Source organism: Gossypium hirsutum, chromosome A06, assembly GCF_007990345.1.
Source record: "Gossypium hirsutum isolate 1008001.06 chromosome A06, Gossypium_hirsutum_v2.1, whole genome shotgun sequence".
NCBI lineage: Eukaryota > Viridiplantae > Streptophyta > Magnoliopsida > Malvales > Malvaceae > Gossypium > Gossypium hirsutum.
In genome coordinates, this window is record NC_053429.1 from 49591326 (window position 1) to 49597671 (window position 6346).

General features: G+C 38.1%; 1 non-coding gene across 1 annotated transcript; it reads right to left on the reverse strand.

Annotated features, from left to right (window-relative positions):
• Nucleotides 1-5027: 5027 nt before the first annotated feature.
• On the reverse strand, nucleotides 5028-5134 carry LOC121231627 (small nucleolar RNA R71). Its single transcript, XR_005929683.1, has one exon. It is a non-coding gene; the product is annotated as a small nucleolar RNA R71 (small nucleolar RNA).
• Nucleotides 5135-6346: the final 1212 nt, after the last annotated feature.

The following is a 6346-nucleotide window of genomic DNA, read 5'->3' on the forward strand; positions in this document are numbered from 1 at the left end:
CTATAGTACTGTCACTTATGACTTATTAAGAATGAGAGCGAATTAGAAATTTTAGATCCCATCGTTTGATAAAAAGTCATGTAGTCGTCTAATCTATCTGAATAGGCGTAATTCTTATTGGATGTAATTATTCCCACCAACTTTATATCACTTCACAAAAGTCACGCCTTTCCATCTTCTTCTTTCACTCACTATAAACCCCCTTCACTATGTCGACTGTAACACATACAAAGAGCCATTTTTATTCACTTTCTTCTCATCAAGCTCGTACCTTTACAACTCTAAAACATCTTCACTCCACAAGACAAACAAAATAAGGCAAGAATAAGAGGATCAATCAAGAAAGCCACCAAGCTTATTAAAGAACACTCATCCTCTACAACTGCAGTTCGTGAATCAGAATCCTCCAGGCCAAAGGAGAAAAAGGAGCCGATGATCTTTTTAATGAAAGTGGTGAAGGACCAGTTTCAAGACAACATTTTGAAGTGACATTTCCACCCAGAACAGGGCATTCTCCTTTCGCAACAGTAAGACTTGGGCAAGCAAGTCTACACAACCATCTTTAAGCTGAAGAGGGAGACTTTTTGCACTCATCCTGGAAGCTATTCTCCTTCATTGGTACGTGAGTTTTACGATAACCTTTATGACCATGAGTTAGAGTTTATCTTTGTTCGAGAAGGCTTAATCCCATGGGATGCTAAAAAAATCAATGAGCTGTACAACACTAAAGTGGATGTAGATGAACATTCTGAGTTTATTAAAGATACCACCGACGACAAAAGGGACCTGTTGGTGAAGGATTTATGTGTCGAAGGAACGTTGTGGATGGGTTCACATCAAAAGAATTATACAATGCACTGCCGCTTTCTGACATTGCAAAGCAAAATTTGGTTTCATTTTGTCAACTGCAAGCTACTACCCTCTACTCAGCACCACAATTAACCTCGATAGAATGTGCCTGATACATTCAATTGTCAAGGGTAGAAAGACTGATGTCAGCGCAATACTCCACCAGGAAATTGCTGACTGCACCGCAAGGCAAACTAGAATTTTGGTTTTCCCGTCGTTGGTGATGCTACTATGCCAACAGAAAGAGATCGTGGCCCGTGATGATGAAGAGATCTTAGAGAATAAGGGTCCGATAAATGAAGCCTATATTGAAATAATGACTCGTGGGAAAGATGCACTGACAATGAAGGAGGCAGAGACTATCAAGACAAGGAAAGGCAAAACCATGGCAGAAACCAAAGGAACAAACCTAACTGCAGAGACATCATTGTTGCGCCATATGTAGGATATAGAGAAGTTGGCCAATTTCATCAGCAATAAGTAGATCAGGCTTGTCGCTATAATAAAGGACGGAGAGATCACAAAATTTTTTCTACGCTTATACCAAGGCATATAACAACTCTATTGTAACTGCATTAAGTCAGTTAAGCCCGACTTTATTCCTAGAATTTCCAATGTTCCCATCGATCATCCAAGATTATGAACCCTCATCCGAGGAAGATAACTTAGGGGCCTAAGATAGATTGGTGGAATCCCCTTCCATTATGCACGCGTCTGATAATGAGATAGAAGAGGACTCAATGGACATTGAGGAATGTATATGAAGGATTGATAGCCTGGTCGATGGTGATTTCATTGCTGGTCAAGAGGTGCCTACTATTGAGGAAGAAGTTGATGTGGGAGAGGAGGAAGTCCGTGTTGCAGTTGTGAACGAGAAGGTCCAGGAAGAAAATACTGAGAAAGAATCTACTGAGAATATTGTGAATGAATCAGAGATTGTGGGTGCAACTACTGATAATCTGAAGTGAGATGGAGCTAGACTGGTGAAAGCTATAAATGTAACCAGTGAGAAACACTACAACTCATTGGCACTAGTGGTCTATACAGGACAACTCAAGGTCACCCTCCTGCACAGGAAGTAGCCGATGATGCCGAAATAGCGTCAAAAATTGAGGAGCGATCCGAGGATCGTGCAATGCCTAAAGAAAAGAAGAGAAAGTGCTCCAAAGATAAAAAGCGCAAGCAGGACGAGAAAAAGAGGAGGAAGAAGAAACATCATGCAGCCACATTAATGGCCGAGGAAAACTGAGTTAGTTTATTTTAAGTTTTAGCTGTGGTATTCATGCATTGCATGTAGTTGTAATTTTCATTTTGTTAGTGCATATTGCTATTGCATTTGTATTGTCATCACATTTTAATGATAGTGCATTGGGAATAGTGCAAAATTTAAGTTTAAGGGAATGTATATGGGGTTTATTTTGAGTTTATGATGCATGCAAGGTTTATTTGTGGTAACACAAATGTGTTTGAAAATTTATGTTCCATTCGATAATTAATTCTTGAATCATGTGAATTATCGATGAATGAGTTGGATAAATTTGACTAAATGTTGTATCTTCAATTTTTTGATCAATGATTTAGGTTGCATTAGTAATAGATGACTAGTGGCATTCCTTGAATCTTGAATGAATCTGCCTTTTACAACTGCTTATATATATAGTTATGAATAAGAGACACTACAAAGTGGGTGTATTGTGAAATGTTAAAGAGGGAACACTACAATGCAAGCGTAGAAAAATGAATTTGGCCAAAGGTTGTTACTGCATGAGTGTGTACCGGCACGATTACGTACTCCCTAGGGGTGTAACACCCCAAATTTTGGGCCTAGAAGTTTTAAGCCTTGAGTGGGTGCAGTTAGGAGACTACACATAAATATTTAGTTGTGTAAGAATATGACACAATTGCGTATCTGCTTCAGTGGTTAAGTGTTCTGTGTGTTTTGGGAGTATTTGAGAAGTCTTGGGTTCAAGCCTGAGCAAGTGCAAAAAAGTTCTGTTTTTTAAGGAATAGGCACTATCTCTAGGCTGTAAGCTTTTAAATTAATATGGACAAAACATGACAGAAAGAGCCTACTGGCCCAAGGGATAAGTGGCTGATAAACCGTAATTCATACATATTTTTATCCCATGCTTAGCACATTTTAAGGATGATTTTTCCTTAAAATTGGTGAATTTGATGCTCTTAATGCCTTAATTTCATGTTTTCTGCTTAGGTGAGCATAGGAGAGTGAAAGGAAAAGAAATGAGCCAAAAATGGAGAAAATGGGCCAACGTACGAAATCAACACGTCCTGGACCTCCTCACACGGATAGACCACACAGCCGTGTCAATTTGGCAGAATCGAAGTACAAATCACACAGGTGGACCACACGCTCGTGCCTAGTTAACAGGCTTGACCACGGCCTTAAGCAATCGTAGACCGGCATGTTCCTGCCAAGCCCAAGGTTAGTCCAATTTGGAAAAGGCCAATTTTGAGGGTTCTTAGGTTTTCTAAAGCCTATAAATACACCTTAGAGGAGGAGGAAAAACACACATACAGAGAAGGAATCAGGGAACTGTTTAAGGAAAGCCGATTGATCCATCTCAGAAGGCAGATTCATCTTCAAGAATGAAGATCTCCCCTCAATTTCCCTTCAGGAGTTTTGAGTTTTTCTTTATGTTTTGTATTCATTATTCTTATGAGATGTTTACCTTTTTAGTTATGAACTAAAACCCCTAAATAGCTAAGGGGAATGAAACTTAAGATAGATCTTGTTACTATTATCTAAATTGTATGATAAAAATTTGACTTGTTCTTAATTATGTGTTCTTAATTCTTCTTTTGATATTCCAGGATATTAATTCAGGTTAAGCTCTTATTCAGAGGAGAAATAGACCCTGTCTAGAGTACATTTGTCATAATTAAGCAAAGTTGGTTGCGCGCCTAGAGATAGGGTGACAAGATTTTGCCAGATTAGGGTGAAACCTAGTAAGAGGATCCATAGATCGAGTTAATGCAACCTTAGGGAGTTAATTAGAAAGAGATTTCAATTATTCAAACTAGGGTTAGACGTTGTTAGTCTCAAGAGAGATAATAATATAACTTAGGATTTCTACGGATCAAGTCAAATGAATAAATCATCCGATTCAGAGTCAAATAACAAGTGAAGTCTAGGTGGATTTTTCCTTAGGTATTGTCTCAATAAATCGAGCTTTCCAAAAGTAATTCCCCAATTCTATTTTCTGTTAATTCTTAGTTTAGTTAATTAGTTAATTAAAACAAACCCTATTATTCTTAGGCTAGATAATAAAAAGACAGTTATTACTAGTACTTTTAGTTCCTTTGGGTTCGACAATTTGGTCTTGCTAAAGCTATACTACTGTTCGATAGGTACACTTGCCGTCATCGTGATAATAGTTAGTTTCAAGAATGATTCATTATAAATATTTAAAACCTGTCACAAATATCACGTATCAAGTTTTTGGTGCCGTTGCCAAGGAACTAAGATATTAGGAACCCTCGATTTTTATTACTTTAGCCATTTACTTTTACTGCAATTTAAATTTTATTCTATTTTTTATTATTAATTCTTTCTTTTCCCTTTTTTTGATAGGTTCTTATAGTTTATGACTAGAAGAAACCCGTCAGGACCATTACTTTTTGACAGTGAGATCGATCGTACAGTTCACAGAAACCAAAGGGAAATAAGGTGAAGCTTAAGATACACAGAGAACGAGCAAGAGGACGATATTCAAACCACAGCCGAGGAGATTGCTGAAAACCAAGAAAATCCGCTACCTCCTGCAATTGCTATTAATGAAAATCCTGCTCCACGCACTATGTATGATTATGCTAAACCTAATTTAACAGGAACTGAGTCAAGTATAGTTAGACCTGCTATTGCTGCAAATAATTTTGAACTGAAACCTAAAACAATTCAAATGATACAACAGTTTGTTCATTTTGATGGTTTGCAGGACAAGGATCCCAACACTCACTTGGCAAATTTCCTAGAATTTTACGATACCTTCAAAATTAATGGCGTTTCTGATGACACCATTCGCCTTCTGTTGTTTCCCTTTTCGTTAAGAAATAAGGCTAAACAATGGTTGAACTCGTTACCACGAGGGTCAATCACTACTTGGGAAAAAATGACCGAAATTTTTTTATTAAAATATTTTCCACCAGCTAAAACAGCCAAATTATGTAATGATATCTCTTCTTTTGTGCAGATGGATTTAGAAACACTCTACGATGCATGGGAGAGATATAAGGACCTTTTAAGAAGATGCCCTCACCATGGGTTACCGCTTTGGCTACAGGTTCAAACATTCCATAATGGCCTGAATCCTTCGACTCGGCAGATGATTGATGCAGCCGCGGGAGAAACTATCAATAATAAGACACCTGAGGCGGCTTACAAATTTATTGAGGAGATATTACTAAATAACTACCAGTGGCAAGTTATGAGAACAAAGCCGACGAAAGCAGCCTGTGTTTTCAACCTCGACACGGTTACTATGTTATCTAACCAAGTAGAACTCTTAAATAAAAAGATTGACGGTTTGTCTGGTTCTACTCAGGTACATCCAGTGATGAGGTGCGAATCGAATGAAGGAGGAGTATGCACAGAATATCAACCCTTCAACCCTAGCATCGAGGGGGAACAAGTCCAATATATGGGTAACAATAACTCTAGATCCCAAAATAACCCATATAGTAACACTTATAATGCAGGTTGGAGGAACCATCCCAATTTCTCATCGGGAGGTCAAGGAAATCAAAGGCCACAACATCCTCTGGGTTTTCAACAACCACCCTACCAACAGGAAAGAAGCCGAACCTTGAAGAGATGCTCTCAAAGTTTATATCAGTGTCAGAAACTCGTTTTCAGAATACAGAGACATCACTTAAGAATCAACAAGCATCAATCTAAGGGCTCAAAATTCAAATTGGATAGCTTGCCAAGTTGATTTCTGAGCAACAACAAGGTAGCTTGCCAAGCAACACAGAATCTAACCCAAGGGAGCAACTCAACGCGATTACTAGTCAAGATGAGGAAGGGTTAGTCACACTTGAACTAGAACCAAGGCAAGAAACTGAGATAAGCAAAGGTAAAGGTGAGGTAGGCCATAATGAGCAGAAACCGGAAAGTACAGAATACAAACCTCGTTTGCCATACCCTAATGCGACAAGGAAAGACCGCTCAGATGAACCATTTGGTAAATTCCTTAAACTATTAAAAAAATTACATATTAACGTACCATTTATTAAAGCTCTATCGCAGATGTCAAACGCAATGAAATATTTAAAGGAGCTTTTAGCAAATAAGCGGAAGTTGGACGAGGCTTTACATGTAAAGCTAAACGCAGTTTGCTCAGCTATTCTACAGAATATACTACCCAACAAACTAAAAAATCTAGGGAGTTTGACGATTCCTTGCTTAATTGGTAGTTTAGATGTTAATAATGTATTAGCTTATTTAGGGGCTAGTATTAACATCATGCTTTACAAAATG